Here is a 21607-nt window from a genome sequence, read left to right on the forward strand (position 1 = left end):
GATGTTTCGTGCCAGGTTCCCAGTTGATATTGTGCGTGATTGAGTGGTACGAAAGCAGTGGTTGAGTGCTCTGAACTTATCAAGGCAACTGTCGTGTGTGCTCGAAGCATTTTGCATCAGAATGTTACGAGGTCGTTCACCTGACCGCCGATTTGGACTGTAAAAGTCGCTGAAAAGAGATGCGGCACCTGCCTCGTTCGACGACAACAAAGAGGAGAGGATAGCAACAAAGGATCAAAGTTGCGGGTAAGTGTCCGCACGAACTTGCACTATGGCTTGCACACAATGTAAACATGTGAACGACAAATATTGGACTGCTAAACCCTATAATCCGCGGTTGTATGTAAAACTACGCAGTTTCTCAGAGAAGCTGGTTGAGAAATTACATGAGTTTGGAGAAGTCTGAGCTTGGGCACAGGGAAGACAAAACAGTCACAGCAGCTGAAATCAGCAACAACTTAGGAGTTCCTGTTTTGAGACACTCTGTGCCTGTCTGGACTTCTTAGTGATCACATTCCGCCTTTTCCCAACCATGGAACCACACCATATCCTGCATACATGGTAGCATATTGTTGTTCCTCTTTAAAAGCCGGGCTGTGTCTGTGAGTGCTGTGTATTCAAGTTGTAATGTAAAGTTATTTCGTGCCAGAAATTCCATTCTGTCCTTCTATACTAATAAAGTTGACTCCAGCAACTGAGTAGCTTGACCAGCAAGGGATGACGATCAGCATGCTCGTCACAGATTAGCAGAAATAGGTGAAGTCATGAGAAAGACTCATCTACCTGTGAATCATCATTTTGACACATGGCACATTGCAAGAGGGCCACATTTGCTTTGTAGCACACCGTCATAACACATATGTACGCTGTACATTGGTTGACACTATATTTCCTATTAGAAGGGGTATAGCTGGGGGCAAGCTATGCTGTCAACATTGTTGATCACATAATCTCTTATGTATCTCTCATAAGCTCTTAAATATGTAGATGCTTTTTTGCACTTTTCCTAACAATATTAGCCTTAACAGGTATAATTATAATTTCTGCTCCTCCTTTCTCAGGCCCCAGGAAAGAGGTACATACAGCAGCACTGGTGAAGCAACGTCTGGTGCTACAATAATGGTGCCACAGTATCGTGAACATGTACATGTCTGCGCACATGGACAAGCGATGATAATGGCAACCTGTTTCCGGTAAAATGGCTCATGATACTCTGGCATGTCATGGATATTTGGATCATAATGTTGATTCACATATTCATGAGCATCAAAGTCACCATGCAAGACGTGCACATCAAGACATTGGGAAGCTGCTTTGGCCCCACGAAGGGGATTTACAGTATTTCAATCTAGCAGTGATTACTAAGCAACTGTCCTGCATTCCTCACTTACAGGAACTGGAACATTCGAAGTGTTGTAGGGGATAGTGGGTGTACTTCCCCTTCTGAAGGACATCACGCCATTGTGTGCACTAAAACTTTCCTTGTCTCAGTGCTGTTACTCGGTCATGTATCTAAGTATGTCATGGTAAGTAGGTCATGTATCACTTCCACCTTATTTGTGTGCCACATCTACACATAATGTGTGTGAGAAAACTACTGAAGCAGAGAATTGCATTGCTCCTTTACTGCACAAGCCTGTTCTGTCTGTTTGGGAATTCTAATAATGCTAATTTTCATCTCAGGGTATGTCCAGGGGCTTTCTGGTGCTCTGCTCGATCTCTGTGGACGATAGCTCCCCATGAGCCCCCGAACAGAAGGGAGAGACTACACAAGGGGTGCTCACCGCAAGAGTTACAGTGAATGAGTAAACGCTAACAACTCTGCAAGGCATTAAATGCAAGTCGACAGCAGAAGGGCTTCAGCGAACATGTATAAACAGTCGCATACCTAGGATTTTTACTTTTTGGCATTTCATTCGCCATTAATCGGTGGCTTCTGTAGAAGCGTAGGGGATGGGGAAACAAACACAAGATTTTGGAGCACACAGTAAATGGTACCCCATGTTCCTTAGCCATTTTTACTACATGAAGTGCCAGGGAAAAATCAAAGGGGTTGGGACGCTTTCATAGACGTGGTTTGTTACATCATAGGTGCATCATGCATTGCGCTCCATAATGCTGATCAATCTTTTTTTTTTTCATGTGTCATACTGCGCGAGATAAAAGTTCTCGAACAGATGCCTGACTAATGCACGAATGTCAAGGACCTCAGAGATACAGCCAATTCCATTGATAGCCCTGAGGTCTGTGACGTCAGAGCTGCTTGAGTTTTGCTATTCAAGGTGCCCATTTTCTACGCTCTATTCCAACCTTGGTTTGTAAAACACACATTGGTACGAAGAAGCTTTTATGTTCATGTGGGATGGTGGTGTTGCAACCCCTTTCACTGGTTTGTGGGGAATGACCTCATTCTGCACCTAAGACTTACCACAAAACACCTCAACTGACACCTGTATTCTGTCCATCTTGCAGTGTGCTTGTTTACCTGTTGCGAGGGATTATGGGGGAGTCAGATAGTTTTATGATCTCTGTGTATTCAATAAAATTATGGTCTATTCAGTGTTAGGTGTAAAATTACAGTATCTGTGGAATGTGTGGAGATGTGCATTGATTCAAGAAGTAAATCGGCTCCTGAAACCAGCATGCAGATCCAGATGCAATACTGGTGTCTTTCACATATGGAAGCAACTCATCCTCATTTCTTTTCTATTTTTTCTTTTTTTTTTGTGGTTGATTAATGTGATGGCTCATGCCTGCACTGCACTAGTAAACCAACCGAAATAAGGTGCAAGAAATCCCTGATAATTACACTTGCATGGTGTCCTTGTACTGTGGAGTGTATTTTTGTATTCGTTTATTTTTTCCTTTCTTTGTTTTTTCCTTCCTTCCTTTTTCTGTTCAGCTCCCATAAGCCACGTATGCCCTCATGTAAGTATCTTGTTCTTGTATCTGGTGCTTGCTCTCTCGACAGTGTAAAATTTCGGCAAATACGTTCATCGCGAATCTACACTAAGGTTGTCATTCAAGCCCAATTCTTACGTACGTAGTACCTGCAGTGTGTATACGATAACATGGCGTTGCCAAACACAACTCGTTCACCCGGTTATAATGCCAAGAAATGCGTTTACTGCTCCTGTAACGTCAAACGCCAGGTATTCGAGAGTGAGAAAGATATGCGCAAGTGATGCAGCAGTCGTGAGCCGTAACTATAAGAGAGTGAAGTCTTCAATTAAGCGATGAATTGACTTACTTTATCAAAGACACCTACAATGCGAATAAAAATATCTTTCGTACGTAGGCGTAGCACAGTTCCGTTGACCATATACGTGACGTTCATTGCGTTCTTAGCCAGTCTGCCGCTGGCCGGAACGCGACAGCATAATTGCACGAACCCCAACCTGCACAAGTGGTATCAACAGCGTGTTTTAGCATTGGCAGATCATTCCAAATATTAAAAAAACGATGCGATGAACTTGGAGAGAATGCCACCTCACGAACAAAGACAGAGATCATGCTGTTACTGCTTCAATCACGAATGCCCACATGTAAGACACCTTGTAACTGGAAATATGATATGGCACTGATGAAATGATACGCTGTCCAACAGGTGAACTTGGAGAGAATGCCACCTCACGAACAAGGACAGAGATGATGCTGTTACTGCTTCAATCACGAATGCCCACATGTAAGACACCTTGTAACTGGAAATATGATATGGCACTGATGAAATAATACGCTGCCCAACAGGTGAACTTGGAGAGAATGCCACCTCACGAACAAAGACAGAGATGATGCTGTTACTGCTTCAATCACGAATGCCCACATGTAAGACACCTTGTAACTGGAAATATGATATGGCACTGATGAAATAATACGCTGCCCAACAGGTGAACTTGGAGAGAATGCCACCTCACGAACAAAGACAGAGATGATGCTGTTACTGCTTCAATCACGAATGCCCACATGTAAGACACCTTGTAACTGGAAATATGATATGGCACTGATGAAATAATACGCTGCCCAACAGGTGAACTTGGAGAGAATGCCACCTCACGAACAAAGACAGAGATGATGCTGTTACTGCTTCAATCACGAATGCCCACATGTAAGACACCTTGTAAATGGAAATATGATATGGCACTGATGAAATTGTATGGGGAGTTTCATGAGTGATCATGACAGTGGTACTGCCTCAGTTACAGATGTCTACGTGTATGTCATGAACCGCACAAGCGATTGTCGGACGCGTTCTTGATGCAGAAGATGAGTATTCCATTAACTACTTCTGACTTGAAACAGCATGCGGCATTGATATGATTATGCATTGCCCAATTTAGGTCAACTGAAGGGACGACACCTTGTAAACAATGACAGGCATCATGATGCTGTTAGTGTTTTAATCATGGATGTCTGGATGTATGATATATGCCAGGAGCTACGTGGGGGATTGTTGGAGCTGGTTCTTGATGCAGAAGATGAGTATTTCATTAAATACTTCTAACTTCAAACAGCATGCGGCATTCATATGATTATGTGTTGCGCAATATAGATAAACTGACAGGAGACAATCGCTGGTGAACAATGGCATGGACACAATAAGGGAGTAGATTACATGTGAGGTGAGTGGGCCCATATTTGTGTGGTGTATTCCGTGGGTAGGACCACGGATAATTTGAACCATTTGTGTTCCATTGGAGTGCAGCAGAAATTTTCAACACAAGACGCTGGAAGCAATCTTTACTTCCCACATGTCGCTACAGTCCTCTGAAGAATGAGAGGTATGATCACTTTTCTGGTCATGGCTACGTGAATAATGCAAAGAAAGATGTTTATACAAGCAGAACACTATTATGAATGACAAATCAGAAAATAAGACTGGATATGTGTGTAATATGACAGTGAGTTGATGTATAGTTGATATTGGCAACATATCTCTGAGTCTTTGGGAAAAGACAAATGAACAGAACAGTTGAACGCAAGAAATGAACGAACGCTTCTTTGCCCTTTCCCGAGACTCTGGGATACCTTGCAAAGGTAAAAAAAAAATTAGGTTAATTACCTATCATGTGTGCTCCCCAATTTGTATTCGTTTGAACATTGTGCCCATCATAATTACAGAGCTTCCTGCTTCGATGTTGGTTTGTGCAGGAGTTGCAGATCGAAGTCATTGGAGAAGACAGAGTTCAAAATCCGCTGGCAGCTGAACGGAACTGTTTGAGAAGAGTATCAAATCCCTATCAAATTCCATTTATACATTATGAGCAATTACAGATTAACAATTCAACCAAAAAACGTGTAAAAAACATTAGTACTGTAAGCTTATGTGGAGCCTGCTGCATCCATTGTTTTGGTGTTTATAGATTATAAGAAGGTTTCTGCAAATATTTGTTACGAACTTACGAGGCCTGGTTTTGGATCCTGAAATGTCAGTGACTTTGTATGTTTACTTGTGTACATGTTCAGAGACCATGCTGCCAAATGTAATGAAGTTCTAGAATAAATTTTTATCGCATTATGCTTGGATATATCTCTATGAATGATCTGCTATAGCATGTTTTTTGCTTCAAAACAGCAACCACCGGCACCGCGGACAACGGGATGCCGCGCAACAGCAAACACTAGAACGTACGTGGTGAACTGACATATTTTTGATAGTAGTGAATGACATGCCACATACACGACATCATTTACCACGTTTTTTGCAACAAGCATTGTCTCAGAATTCAAAAGTTGCCTAAAAACAACATCCCCATACTGTATGTACACGCACTGTACTGTACTGTATCTGTGTGCGTTGCACGCGCTCCTGCTCCAAATCACGCAAGATATATCATTACGAAAATAAGAATATATATTTGTAAAGAATGAATGTACTACGATGGAACAAAAGCTCCATTACGTACTCGACGTCTTCTGTGTCACACAGTGCGCCGTCGTAGCGGCAGCATAGCCACTGGTCCGTCTCGGCAGTACTGTCAGCAAGCACCCAATTACCTACATAATTGTGAACATTTTTAGAGTCTAAACTGAGACAAATTGCAGAAAAAAAAACAAGGTGGAGGGATGTCCTACCTGTCCGATGCGTTCTGCGCTCGCCGTTCTCAAGAGTGCTGCTCGATCTGACACCAATGCTTTCCGTGTTGCAAAATGGCAGCGCTTCGGTAAAGGAAGGCTGTCGCTCACAAATATTCATGCGGTTTTCTACTCACAGTTTCCTGCCAAGCAGTAGCTTCGATAGACATGCCTGCCTTCGTGGTTTGCATGGCGGTTTGGGTGCTATGGAGCCGCCGCCGTCTGCTGAGCGATTGGGAATCTCGCCGGCAAGTCCAATTACGTCACAGGAAGACAGGTGACGGCGAAGCGGGAAAGGGCTGTTTCAACCGGAAGCCGGCATTTGGTTTCGGAGTCGATGTTTTTGATGTTTCTTTTTTTTTTTTTTTAAACACGAACCAATTCTGCGAAACTTTTCAGGTGTTTTCTTCTAGGAAGGCATCTCGAAGTTGATACCACATTTACTTCACAATTCCGGATTCTTCGCGGACACCACCTTTAAGCGCATGCGCTGTGGACGAGCAGCAGTTCTGACAGGCAACGGCAGGCTATGCGCGTACTTCAAAACGACTCGCGAAGTCGTTGAGTTCTTCAGTTCATCCAGTTCAATTCCTTCACACCTTCACACAGTCCACTTCAGCGCAGCGTCACAGCCACTCAAGGCCATAGCGTATATGCGCCGTGGTCGCCCGCCCTTCTTCTTGCGCGCATGTGCTTTGTTAGCTTTACAAAACGTTCGTTAGATGGCGCAGATGTCACACTTGGAAGCGTATCAAAGCGTATGGCGCATGCGTTGTGGGTGTCGAGGCCCAATGAACTGAATTGCGGAACTAATGTTTTGGTTGTTGTTGAACTAGTTCGTTCAGTTCACCCGAATGACTAGTTCAGTCGTCCACGAACGACACATCACTAGTTACGAGAAGAGAAGGGGGAGAAGTGGCAGCGGCGTCTCGCGTCTCGACGATGTCAGTTGACAGCACCATATGACCGCATTGTTCGAAGAGAAGTCGCAGATTTGTTAGTGTGTCAAAGTGACTCAGCGCGTGTTGTGATGTTTCCCAACACAAGTATCCTACGTACGAACAGTCTCTCGAGTTTAGAACTGGAATGCAGTGGTGAGCTGACGCCCGAGGAACACTTGTGAGCGCCGTCGCATTTTCAAATGCAGTCACAACGGAGACAGGATTCGGTGTCCGTGCGACAAGCATTTCCCTCTTCGTTGAAACCTTCGCACTGCGACCAACGAAAGGAGATGCTCACCGCGAAATCGCACGCACTCCTGCGAGCGTCTCTCGCTTCAGGAAGTAAAGTATGTGTGTGTTTTGCGAGTTCGAACCTGGTCAACGAACGCAACGATTTGGACTCTGTACGCACGGTGAATATTTGTGTCAGACTATTGAGTCAGTACGATGTTTCAAATAAATGTGTATTTTGTCCAAAATTTGCCTAGTAGTTCTGGAATACGGAATAACGAGCGTCGGGCATGAAAACCAGTAAACGTAAAAGCCGATGGTAGCCAGTACGGAGCCGAAAGGCGAGCCAAACTGAGAGACTCCTGATTGGCCGAATGGTAGGCATCATAGTTCATTTTCATTGGTTGCATGCCCAGTGTTGCCTGAATTATCTCAAACTATGTGCTCTATGGGGAGCTGTGGGAGCCTGGCCTTTCTTCGGGAAGGGTATTGCTATAGTTCCTTCGGGCGCGACATCGCCGGTGGGGGATCTCTCCGCCATGGGCAGGTGGGTCAAGCTGCCGTAAAATCAGCGTCAAACAGCGGAGGCTGCCATCTTGTGGAACGCAGTTCCCAGACCCAGAAACCCGAAGTTCGCCCGTTACGGCGGCACAAAACGCCGCTGTTGTCTCTTTGTCATATTTGCTTAAACAAACGAATTTCTTGAAAAAATGATGCAGTAAACAGGTAAAAGTTAGTAATAAATAACTAACCCATGTTGCCTTCGACATTCTTAGCGATTGTTGTAACACTCCCATTTTAACGCATGCACAAGCTAGAATGATAGTTTCGGTTTCGTGGTTGCGGGTTTTGATGTGCTACATATCTATCGTATGCAGGCACATCTGGAACTACATGTTGAGCCAAAGTCTGTCTGAAATTTTTTTATATATTTGCAAAGGAGGGGGAGGACAAAACGTTCAACACTCCGCATTACAATACTGCTAAGGGTAAAACCTAATTGATAAATGCAGACATCCAAAGATCACGAAATGTGACCACACCTCGATGGCATAATCCTGATGTGAAGCCTCCATGGACCAGAGGAGAAGGCATAGCAAAAAAAGAAAAACAAGACATCTACCAAAATGTTACATATCAATGACTTGATGCTTCCTCTTTTCCTCTATCGTGATTACTCAAGCAGCTCAGTTCTAAGGTACAGCAGTGACGAACTCTCACCCTCTTCCTGCACCAAAACGAGTAGCCTACACTAAGTGTATATTGGTATGATGGTTGACCACAGTGGGAACAGCATACTTCTGCTTATGGAAAGCAGTCTCAATATAGCTTATCCCCCCTTATTGGAGAAAATCTTCTTCACTGTGATGAGCATACATACAGACAAAGCGCATATGTTGCTTTGCAACCACTTGTCATCTGTGCATTTTAGATTTTCGCATAGAGACAACGCTTTGGAAGTGCACAAGTGAGATATTTTACTGAAGACACAGTGCGCGTGATTTCAAGGTTCCTCGGAACGACGTGCCAGTCAGACACAGGTAAACGATCATGGTACATGACAGAGCTCATGCTAGATATGTTGTACATGTCCATACATAAACATATTTTACTTCAAGGCAATAAGTAGTTACGTCCAGCACAGTAATGCCACTATGTGTGCACACATTTTGTGTACGCAATGACGGTGTTCCACATTTCACTTCTATCAAAGTAGGAAGAGTTTGTGTGGAAAAAGCAAGCATATGGGTGGTTGAATATGAATTTTGCAGATATTAGTAACGTGTAATACAAACCACTGACTTATCTTTTACAGCTGCACAGATTTCTTAAATGTATGAATGCCTCAACTCGTGTGAAAGCGAAGCAAACAAATTTTGCTAAGAAATCTGTAATCAGTGATCTACAACAAAAGAAACTTCATTTGCGCATATGCTTTGTGAACGTAATCACTGTTTCACATCTTACGTCTAATATAGTTAAAAACGATAAAACCCCATGTGCAGGAAAAGACGAGAACGGAACACAAAAAAGATGAGGACACCACACTGAACTGCCAACCAAAGAATTTTTATTTTGTGAAACCAAGCCTTAAATATATGAGACCTCCTCTCCCCCTTTATTCCCACTCATGTTGGACTTCCTGTTTACACCAGAAAGATAAATACAGGGGTTACTGACGCAGTTGCTACCTGCTTTTTTATCTCATGCGCCTCTCTAAAGAGAAGGCTGCTTTGTTTTTTACACCTGGACAATTTTTTTTTGTTTTTTGGAATTCTGCCTGACATCTCACACATAATGTAAAACCCCCGAGACTAGGGAACACGAAGGAACAGACACAAACATGATGTCTTTTCACACAAGTCACACACTTCAAACACGAAGTCAAGTCAAACGAACACAACTCAAACACGAAGTCACGTTTCTGTCTGTCCCTTCGTGTTCCCTAGTCTGGGGTTTTTTACATTATGCATCATCTTCACCAGCTCGCTTGCTTCCTAGCCATTTTTTCATTGTCACATCCACATGTCAATAAGTGGTCCCCCAATGCACCGTATCTACTAGAGGTATTAGTTGAATGGTCTTTTAAACGAGTGTTCATGCACCTTTCAATTAAAAGCAATTGAAAAAAAAACAGTGCTTTATCAACCAGGCAAAACACTCGCTCTGTTTATGCACCTTGATGATTCCCCGATATATACCTTATCACACTTTCGTGGTATAGAGTAAACTATATGAATATGGCATTCTGCAACTTTCTTCCCGTGATCATCAACCAGGCCAAGTTTTAACCGTTTTTCTTGTTATATCTAGTCAATCAGGCTTTTTGTTAATTCATGTGAATCACCAATCAATCTTTTTCCATGTTACGTCAATATGCTTGAAAGTGAACATATTCGACACAAGTGTGTCTGGTTGGGTGAGAACTATGATAGTAACGAAAATCTCCAACCAAGTTACAGGACGGGGATACCCGTCCTGTAACTTGGTACCCGGGCTTGCAGAGCGGGTCATCCGCGATATCAAGCAATACATGGCTCTTGATTTCAAGGGCGGGTGGAAATGCTGCCTAGAGGTAGTCACCACAATAGGTCGTTCACGGCAGGCCTCGGATGTAGCCCACACTTTGCAGCTCACGGGGTAGCATGTTGTCTCCCAGCGGATCGCGAACTGGGAATCGCAGATAAAATTACCCTCAAGGAAAAGGTAAAAACCGAAGCCGAACAACAGGTGTACAAGAAGGCTATGAAGAGGGGCTTCGATCGAAGGCACCATTGTGGATCACCAGACATTCGAGTGGAGGACCTGGTGTTAGTGAAGAAAGGTGCTCCTGGACAACGGACTCGGTGGAGGGGACCATTTCTAGTTGTGAGAACTGCACACAAGGACGGCATTCTTAAGCATGTGGAGTACAGTAATTCCGACGGAAGACATGAACTTGCCGCCATAGAAAATGTTTTAAAATACCATCCCAGGAGGGATGGGCTTGTCACACAGGGTCTGTAATATAGTGGTGGGACGAGGGAAAGACGAGGACAAGGTACGACGGCGGGAGAGAGGGAGAAGAGGAGGACATTCCGAGGATGACGGGGTAACGGTGACCACGGAATAAATCGTTCGACTTGGGTTTCCCTACGATATAGTTTGGAACATTACAAAGTCATCAGACTGGACGGTGGGAAAGGTCTTTTACGATACAGCTAAACACACACCGTCCTTAAGCCCCTTTCTTTGAGTGTGGAAGGGGATGACGTGAGCGATACGGTTGCAAAAAGAGGTGCATGAAAACGGTTCCACTTCCAAACCAGACTTTTAAGAGAAAAGTTACATGGTGGTTGAAATTGGTTCATGGAGTACTTGCGAGAGATTCGAAGTGGTTATGCAACTTGCATTATCAAATATAACCGATTACTAAATACATATTTGCGAATAAATCCAGTCTACCATTATCACACACTGTGTGTTATTATTCCACAACTCAGTCGCAAAAATATTTGTAGTTACGAATAGCGTTTGAAACAATTTCCATTGGCAAGCCTTCGCAACATAGCTTTCGGGGTCGTTGCAGAAGAAAATTGTTTCTCAGAGCACTTGTGATAGAAAACATTCTTCACTTGCGAAAGTGAAAACGAAGCTGCCTACTTCAAGTACTGCCGTTCATTGGCAATCACAAAACATAATCTGCGCACTAACGAAGAAGTGTTTTAGCCAACATTGACGACGGGCATGAATGTATGAATGTACGAGAGGCGTTCAAGTGAAACCAGGACTTTCTGTCTCCTGAGTGTACAAATGGCTCCCGCTACTTCTTTTTCATCATTTTCACACGCGACAGGCCTCCGCGTTCACCACGTAGTGGTCCAAAGTTTGTGCAAAACAGAAGACACGTGCTAGACAAGATGGCCGACAACGAGGTGAGCGCGCACATCGAACAGCGAATTGTCATGAAGTTTTTCGTGAATGAAGGCGTAAAGTCATCTGAAATTCACAGAAGACTTCAGGCTCAGTATGGCTACGATACACTTAGCCGCAGCAAAGCGTTTGAGTGGTGCAAACGGTTCCGAGACGGCCGTACATCAGTGCAGGACGATCCCGGCCGGGGCGGCTCAGAGCCCAGTGTCAGAGTTCCTGAGAACATCCAACTTGTGGAGCGCGAAATCCTCAAGGACCGACGGATAACATATCTCGAACTGGCTCGAAAGACGGACCATTCTGTGGGAACGTTGAACACTATCATTCATGAACACATCCAGTTTCGGAAAGCCGGGCGTCATCACCAAAGGACCTCCTACAGGGGAATGCACGCCCGCATACCGCGCATCTTACGACACGCACCTTACAGGAACTTGGCTGGGAGTTGCAGCCACAAACCCCCTTACAGTCCAGACCTCGCCCTCAGCGATTTCCATCTCTTCCTGCCACTGAAGGCGTTCCTTGGGGGCCGTCACTTCAGCTGCGACGACGAGGTCAAGAATGCGGTCCTATCATGGCGGCTAGGCGTCGGTAAGGATTTCTACGCTGCTGGCATCCAAGCCCTCGTGAAACGCTGGGACAAGTGCATTAGTGCAGCTGGAGATTACGTTGAAAAATAAAACTAATTTCTCGCCTGTAAGTTCATTTTACTTTTGCGAAAAATGGAAAGTCCCGGTTTGACTTGAATGCCCCTCGTATGAATGCATGAATGTACAACAACAACTTTATTTTGGCTTTGGAGAGTGGGGAGCTTCATCGCCACAGGCGATACTCTACCCCATTGCTGGTGGGAAAGTGGGGAATAAAGTAACGAGCCCCTTCACAATAACGATCGAAGTCCGATGGTGTCCAGAAATGTCAGAAGAGCTTTGAGCGCAGAGCGTTGCTGGGCTGGATTTGGCCAGGGACCGAGCAATTTCGATAGGGAGAACGGGCGAGAGTCCACCTGACGAAGAGACTCGGAGAGTGTGGTTCGAGAAGGTTGGTAGTGGGAGCAATGAAGAAGAATATGCTCCAGATCCTCAAGAACACCACAGTGGCAGCAGGTGGGAGAGTCAAGTTGTCTCAAGCGGTAACGCCACTGAGCTGTAAAGGCCACATCGAGTCGCATTCGGTGGATAAATGCAGCATCTTGACGAGAGGTGTTTCATGGCATGCGGAAAGCGAGCGTTGGATCAACGCTGCTCAACATAGAGGGGGGGGGGGAGAATGTCGGTTGTCCATTGGCGGGAAGCCAGGGGTGTCACTAGGCGTCCGAGAATTGAACGGCGGTCTCCTCTCAGCAGAACAATGCTGGTCCGTTTCCAATACGAGAGTGCTGCTTTTGCGGCGCTGTCGGCCTGCTCGTTCCCCACGACACCACGATGGGCTGGAACCCAATGGAGAACTAGCCTGTGGCCTGCTGCGTAGATAGTGTGGTAAGCCATTAACACATGTGTGACTAGGGTTGCGGATGGGCTTCGTATGCCGGAATTTTCAATTGCTTGAAGTGCAGATTTGCAGTCTGTGAAGACTGCCCATTCCTGCGGTGTAAAATCAGCGATGTGTTGTAGAAAGAAAAGAATGGCATAGAGTCCCGCAGCTCTGGAGGAGGTTGGATGTGAAAGGCGTCTTCCGTGCACTACGCCTTCGGATGGTACGGCGAATGCTGAGGCGGACTTGTTGTTTCGGGATGCGCCAACGGTGTATGCTGACGTAAACGAAGAAAACTTCTCGTCTACCAGAGCATGAAAATGGGATCGGAGGACTTGAGGGGGGACCTGATCTCTTCTTTCCAGAAGGTTTGGAAGGCGTACAAAAGTGGGTGGTACCGGTAGAGACCAGGGGGCTTCCGGCGGTATAGTGTCCTTAGTTATGAAGCCAAGAGAGTCTGGCGTGTCCTCTGCGCTACTCGATAGAAGTCTCTTTCAGGGCGGTATCGAATATTCCGGAGGAGCGGGTGGCGGGGAATGTGAGCACGCAAACGGAGGAAGTGCTGAGCCGTTTCACGTTTACGGAGAACCTCAATCGGGAGCTCACCAGCTTCAGCCAGTACTTGCCGTGTTTTAGCCATTCTTGGAACTCCGAAGCATCGACGATGGCTTCGAGCAAACATGGACCGAAGTGTATTTAATGAAGTGGTTGATATCCTGTGCAGAATAGGAAAACTGTAAAGCACAGTCGCCCTCACCAACGCCGCGTGAACCGCGAGCAGGGAACACTGATCACAGCCCCATCCTGAGCCAGAAAGATGTTGAATTGCGGGGAATTGGGGGAGCGGGGAGTATGAATGTATCAATGTACAAATGTAGTCACTTCTTCGCACAATGTCGTCGTAGAGAGATGCGTCGTAGAGTTACGCTGGGCACCTGCTTCTACATCATCCAAAGCAGCCTCAGCTGGCTGGCGGGCATCACAATATTTAGCGAACATCACAGCCCACAGACACAACTGCACAGAACGCACAGGATCGTACGTCCGCCGTGATTGGAAATACCGTGAACACATCCACATACCCATTGAGGAGCGACGGCAGCCATAACTCACGCTGGATTGGATACGGAGTGGCTATTTTGAGAAATAGCATGCTCGGTGCACATTGTTTGCCTGTTGAAAAAAAGCCAAATAGGTTGTATGCGATCCTATTTAGCCTATACAAATTGATGTAGGATCCTTTATGTCCTATTTTGTATCATGTGGGAATGTTGTGGGATCCTACATGTCCTATATTCATTCACATATAGGTGAGTCATAGGATCCTACATGTCTCATATTAGGCTATGTAGGAGAGTTGTGGTGTCCTACTTGTCCCATATGCGGCAATATAGGAGAGTTGTAGGACACTACATTGCCTATATCCGGCTACAAGGAGACTTGTAGGATCCTACAAGGCATCAAAAAGGAGCTATAGGAGATCTTACGTGACCTGTTTGGTTTCATGTGGGGAGGACGTGAGGAATTATTTTGAGATATGGAAGTGATATATTAACACAGCAACAAACGTTATTTGATTGCATATATATATCCTTCAAAACTGGGGCCCAGAACGAACTAGTCATATTCAATCATGTTTGCCATGATATATATTTTTTTAGGTCGAAAACAACTGAATGGACTGGTTGCATTCATTTATGGAACATGCATAGAGTATGTCCATTACTAGTCGACGAAATATCAAGCATACAATGATGCGTGCATCCCTTTCAGTGCTATTTAAGCACAGACTTCGACAGCAATGCGCAACCGGTCGAGGTGGCGGGTGAACCCCATCGAGCGACATTGCGGTGTCGATGGGGTTCTCGGTCTAATATCTAGGACTAAACCTGTTCTATCAGGACGCAGTTTGTTGTGACGGATTCCCCAATCCCTCCCTTTCACGTGCACGCTCACGGCTGGCAGGAAATCCTAAAAGTAGTCGAGCTACTTGGAAATTCCAGGCCTCCGTCTGCACTTCCGATAATTCGGAGCTCCGTAACATCCGCCCCGCTAGTCAGGTCGACGCCAGAATTTCCGTCCTAGTAGGACTTGAGTCGCTCTACGATCGGTCAAATGGAACCATGGATCGGTCTTTAGCGGTTCGGGGGTTGTGGGCAGAGACGCCTTCGTAACTCTGTTTTTCTAAACTTTGGGGCCCTTTTTCGGAAGGAAGCCCGCGTCGGACAGTTTTCATCTTTCTGGAGTGTACTCGCCTCAACTCGGTGAACGTGGCAAAATTTACTACAGCTGTCAAAGTCTTCTGGTTCTCGAGCTACCGGTTTCCGTGTTTACACTCCTCCCAATACATGGGTCTGCCGGCCGTTTTTTTCCTAAAAACGTTTCCATTGCACCTACAGAGTCGTGTTTGACATAGTTTTGAAGCTCTCGACGTGCTCTTACTAACCGCTTTAATTCCGTAAGCGCGCGAAATTCCGTTCCCCAGATATGGGCTTTGGAGTTGGAGGGTCATGGCGCTGGCGCCAGCAAGTCTGGCTGACGCCCGCTCGGAGACGCTTCCGTGGGTGCCGTTCCTTTAGTGCCGTAATCTCGCTTACCTAATGTCCAATTTACTGGAAATTTTGGATGCGCGTTCTCCGTTCTTTGCTCTACAACTTTTCAATTCGCTCCCCCCGTCTATTTACTACAGGTTATGACGCTATTCCCGAAATTCCTTAGGCTGACTCTCCTGCAACCGTCGTCCCTGTTTTTAGGTTTCAACCCTGCGGGAGATCTGAATCACCTATTAACGGATTCGTGCACTCCGAACACCGAACGGCTAGAAACTTGCGGGATCTTTCTATGTCTCTCCATTCTCGAGTGAGGACAACATGGCAACAGCGGCTCGTTATACATGGGGCTGGGGGCATTTTTTTCGATATCGATTGTTTGTTGGCGTAGAAATGTGATTGAAGACTTATTTTGACGGGGAAAACGTCCTCTTTCCAATGGCGCTGGCCGCCCGTACGCGCGACTTTCTGCTTTCTGGATGTAGCGCGAGGAGAGCATGGAGGAGACGAGGAGAGCCGTTACAGGCGGCGCGGCCGCGGCCTTGGAGCTTGGAATGCCTCCAGCTCATTTGAAAGGGAAATCTTAGAAGCGTTCGGACGTGTGTCCAGAGAGCTCTCGTTCGGGAAGCGTCTTTCGTCGTAGTTTTGGTGGTTTTGGTGCCCCGCAGTGCTGTGACTGTATTTCATGCCTTACTAGTGGTATCTGGACCTGTTTCTGTGTGTGTACCTTGGAAGACCGAAAGCCGTTGGATTTCGTGAATTGAAGGTTAGTTGTGTGCATGTAATGCCATGTTTCGTGCACCTTTTGCTTGGTATTCTGCCTAGCGTGTGGGTTCCTATAACTTTATCCGCTCAGTGCGATTATTACCCTATTGTTACCTATTGTCTTATCCTCCATTTGTAATCTTGTGCTCTTACCCTGTTGGTTAACCTGTATCATCAATTAACATCAGGTTGAAGATATCATGTGTGATGCTTCAGCGGCCCTGCTACAGGGTACCGGTGCTCTAAAGCTACAGATCTTCCTTTTTTGGTTATTAATTCATAATAATTCAGCTTGAGTCATGCATATTTTCCCCGAGTGTGGTAGAAATATGCACAGAATGTAAATAATCGCGGATATTATAACTCAACGTGCATTGTTTTCACCCTGTTCAGGTAATGCCTTACTGACACCCTTGCTGTAGCCCCAGTTGTCATAGTTAATTGATCTTGCTGCTAACAAACAAAACAATTGTCTTTGGACCTCAAGTAACAGCATATGTGGGAAGTCTGGTTAACCTGTGCACGGGTTTTGGCACATTTTATGTGACACATAATGTATTATCCCTTGTTAAATCTAGCTTCCTAATTCGCTTTATTGTTTCAGGTGCCTCCAAGAAATATATCTTAGAGCTATCATCTAGCATGATCTGTAAAGGTGTTGAAGACGCTGTACATCAGGCAAGAGAGTGATTGTTCAACAGACATGTCAGAGGGATGATGAACGATATCAATAAAAAAAAAGAAAGAAGCTGCATGATTTGTTATTTCCTAATATACACAGCACAATAGGGTGCACAAATTATACGGGATCACCACGAGAGACTTGGTATTCCGCCATTTTAGCGTATATGTAGGAACCTATTTGCATGTAGGACCCAACGTAGGTCCCGCAATCAAATAGGATCCTGTTTATATGTAGGATCGCATTTGCATGTAGGTCCCACAACCAAATAGGATCGTGTTTATATGTAGGATCGCATTTGCATGTAGGACCCACAATTAAACAGGATCCTATTTGTATGTAGGTTCCTTCGTCATGTAGGACCTGGTGTCATAATACCATATGGAGTCAAGTAGGAATTTCCAACAGGGTTCTGAGGAAAACCCAGGAAAAACCGCAAACAGCACACCAGGCACCGGGATTCGAGCCGGGTACCTCCCAGTCTCGACGTGATATGGCCAGAACGTTATTTGACAGCGTGTCTCTCAATTACCGGTCGAGCACCTTAACCAATTTCACCATGCTTTACGGCATTCACTTTACCCGCTTGATTGTTCGCGTTTATGCGAAAACCGCAAGTGTCAGCCAATACGTGCCTTTCACGAATCGTTATGGAGGAAAGTTTCAAGTTCACGTTTGAGTTGGGCGTAAGGCAAACTGCAATACGCCTTAGTTATGCGTGCCAGTGCCGGATTTACAGTGGTGGGGCCCGGGGCAGCATACTCGGTAGGGGCCCCTCTGCCTTCTGTGAACGGTTCGTGGGCGTTTATAGATAATAATTGTGGTGCCCTCCACAGAAGTGATTTTGCATGGTGCGACTACTGCCTGTGATATACAGGGTGTCCCATCGAAAAAGGGCCAGGGGCTAAAGAACAAACGGAGTGCTCTACACAAGTGGAACCAACTGTACGTGCTTGGCAGCTGTGTGGTCTATCCAAAAATGTTTTTCATCGCCCCTTGTCATTTAATTAACTTTTTAATTACCAGTTTTAGCTGTCAGATGTCAATGAGGAAGTTGCAGTACATGTCGAAGAAGACGCAACTGAAGTGGTTCGAGGTTGCTATGGCTAGTGGTGTTGTTGTTTCCCCGGTTTAAAAATTTGTCCCAGAAACCGCGCGTACTAGAGTCACTAAATAAGCTACTCTAGCTAAATAAGCTAAATAAATAAGCTAAATAAGTGACTCTAGCGCGCACCACAGAGCGCTCCCCATATTTCGGCGCCCGCCCGCGACGATTGCAGTGCACTCTCATAGGTGCGCCGTGATATCTGCCTCTTGTGTGACTTGGCCCAAGGATGGTCTCCAAGCGCTATTCTCAAGGTCAATGTACGGCGGAGGGCGCTGGAATCGTCGCGCACGATGCCTGACTGTGGGCGGCGATGTGCGGTCCGCCCTGTATCTGAAACTACCTTTTAAACCCGGGAAAAAAACGAAACCACAAGCCATAGCGACCTCGAACCACTCACAGTTGTGTCTTTTTCGACCTGTACTGCAACTTCCTCATTGACATCTCAGAGCTAAAAGCGACAATTAGAAAGTTGGAAAATTGGATAACCGCTAATGAATTGAAAAGGAGCGATGAAAAAAAAAATTTGGATAGACCACACAACTGCCAAGCACGTACACTTGGTCCCATTTTTTGTAGAGCACTGTTTTTCTTTAGCCCCTGGCCCTTTTTCGGTAGGAGACCCTATAGATGAAAATATTCCACGTACAGTGGTCTGTTCTCTTGTTATCTTTTTGTTATCAAGAACAGTATTTTGCTGGTCAGGGCTACATTATGCTAGTAGCGTAAATCGAGACTCTTCGGCACTTGTTGACCGAAAAATCAGTGACGACGAGTCCTGTAAATTCAAGTTCTCACATGATGTCCCTTCCTTTGCATAGCAGTGTCAAAGCATTCAATCTGCTGTGCGTCAGGGCTGTCCGATGACTGTTCTTTATGAGCTTCTATTTGAAGAATGCACCCGCTCACAAGAACTGTTCCTGACCATCATGGAGAGGTACATAAGAAGGACCATCTTTAGATTCGAAATAAAAACTTCCTTTGCACCCTTCTCAATTATGAGCGTGTAGATAAACAGTTCCCGGCTGTCAACCTCATTTTGGAAAAATGTACACGCAACGTTATGGAATTGTACCGTCTTCTCAGGAAAACCATAATCCAAATCTTCTTTGTACACCTCTGCTAGACAACACGCAGTCTTCCTGATCTCTTCGGTGCCAAAATTGTGGGCTTCACCAAATAGGCTAAACCTGGACAAAGGTTATTTGTACACGACCAACCGCTGTTAAGTCTTCCCCAATCCCGTGGTAGTGGTCGAATGCTTTACACTTAGCGGCAACGAAGTATTTGAAATAATAATGACGAAACGTAATTGATTACTCGAGAAAATACTTTGACAGGAAAGTAACCGATTACACCAAAAATTACTCAAAAAAGTAATTGATTACAAGTAACGCAATTACTAGTAATGCGTTACGCACAAGTCTGCACGGAACACGCTCAGGTGAACAAATGCGCCGCTGCCGTGCTGCGTAAATTTTTGTCTCAAGCTGTACAAATATTCACATTGCGCTATCCCTGGCTGTGATTATACAAATTATTAGTCGTGATAAACATAAGTAACGAAAGTAACATAAAGTAAAAAGTAACATAAGTAAGCATAAGTAAAAAATCATCATGGGATGCGTTGTCTGAACAACATATCTTACGACCAAGAGAACGCAGAAAGTGCTGCTTACTGGCCATCCATAACACAGACACAGGACAGAAAGTTTATTCGCAAAATATTTTATTGTACTTATTTCTAGCAAGCCAGACACGCCACAGTATACTAGTGATACGTCTTCCAAGAACAGCAAGTTGGGCTAGTTGGTACGTACTAAACGTGATGGTAGCGCGCCACACAGTAGATGTGGAACAGAACAACAAGAAGGGGACAGCGCGCACTCACAACTAACTCTTATTTATGAAGACCATCACCAGGAAAACCACAACACAAAAGAACAGAAACAACCGCGCCCCCTACAACACCCTCTCCCGGAAAGCAAGCTCTTTTTCAGATAGCGCAATAGACGCTCGGCTTATGCACGTGTAATCTTCGACCTTTTCAATTGCATGCGCCTCTATATTCTCCCTTACGAGGGCCTTGCCAGCTACCCCCAAAAGAACAGTCTTATCAAAAATCGGTTCACACGTGCAGCGGCTGCAATGATCCCAAGAAGCACAATGTACTGTAAGTCTAGTGCAATAGGGGTGGACGGATGGATGGAAGACCTTGAACAGGCTCCTGCAACTAAAGAACATTGACAAGACACATACCGTCCACCCCTATTGCACTCGACTTTCAGTACATTGTGCTGTTTGATGAACTGCCAAACGGTCAGACGGGGCCGACCGAACCGCCAAGCGCATGTTCTCTTAATCTATCATTCTCACACCTTCCCGCCTGGCCAATATAGCATGTCCCACACGATAACGGTATCTTATAAATTACTCCTGTTCTGCACTCAACGAACTCCGTTGCCCCAAGCCTGTTAGGGCACCCTGTTCTCGGTCCCCAACAGGCTTCCCAAGCAGCACAATGTACTGAAAGTCGAGTACAATAGGGGAGGACGGTATGTGTCCTATCAATGTTCTTTAGTTTCACGAGTCTGTTCAAGGCCTTCCACCTACCCGTCCACCCCTACTACACTCGACTTCCAGTGCATTCTGCTGCTTGGGTTGGTAGGTTGTGTCGGGTTGATAACTCGCAGGATGATGCAGGAAGAAGCATCCACGTGAGTTCGTTGAGTGCAGAACAGGAGTAATTTATAAGATACCGTTATCGTGTGCGAGATGCTATATTGGCAAGACGGGAAGGTGTGTGAATGATAGATTAAGAGAACATGAGCTTGCGGTTCGGTCGGCCCCGTCTGGCCATTTGGCAGTTCATTGCCGCTGCACGTGTGAACCGATTTTTGATAAGACTGTTCTTTTGGGGGTAGCTGGCAAGGCCCTCGTAACGGATATTATAGATGCGCATGCAATTGAAAGGGCCGAATATTACACGTGCATAAGTCGAGTGTCTATTGCGCTATCTGAAAAAGAGCTTGCTTTCCTGGAGCGGGTGTTGTAAGGGGCGCGCTTGTTTCTGTTCTTTTGTGTTGTGGTTTTCCTGGTTATGCTCTTCATAAATAAAAGTTAGTTGTGAGTGTGCGCTGTCCCCTTCTGTTGTTCTGTTCCACGTCTGCTGTTTGGCGCGCTACCATCATGTTGATGCGTCTTCCTTTGTCGTCTATTTCCGTTTTCTTATAGTTCCACCGCCAGGGTAACTGGAAGAATAAGAAATGTTTCTTAATTTTTCCATTCATTTATAAACATGCACATAAGGTTTACTGAAGTACGGGACGTCCGAAAACTACTGGAGATCTGCTTTCCATGTGACCCGCTCTTTGGA

The 21607-nt window shown here is 45.4% G+C and overlaps 1 long non-coding RNA gene across 2 annotated transcripts; it reads right to left on the minus strand.

Moving 5' to 3' along the window:
- Positions 1-4819: 4819 nt before the first annotated feature.
- LOC135369303 (uncharacterized) lies at positions 4820-6299 on the minus strand. Of its 2 annotated transcripts, XR_010415060.1 has the most exons (4): positions 6210-6299; positions 6073-6156; positions 5904-5994; positions 4820-5210 (listed from the first exon to the last, which is right to left on the minus strand). It is a non-coding gene; the product is annotated as an uncharacterized LOC135369303 (long non-coding RNA). The 2 variants fall into 2 exon arrangements; XR_010415059.1 differs by having other exon boundaries at positions 6073-6279.
- Positions 6300-21607: the final 15308 nt, after the last annotated feature.

Source organism: Ornithodoros turicata, chromosome 9 (assembly GCF_037126465.1).
Source record: "Ornithodoros turicata isolate Travis chromosome 9, ASM3712646v1, whole genome shotgun sequence".
In the NCBI taxonomy this organism is placed as follows: domain Eukaryota; kingdom Metazoa; phylum Arthropoda; class Arachnida; order Ixodida; family Argasidae; genus Ornithodoros; species Ornithodoros turicata.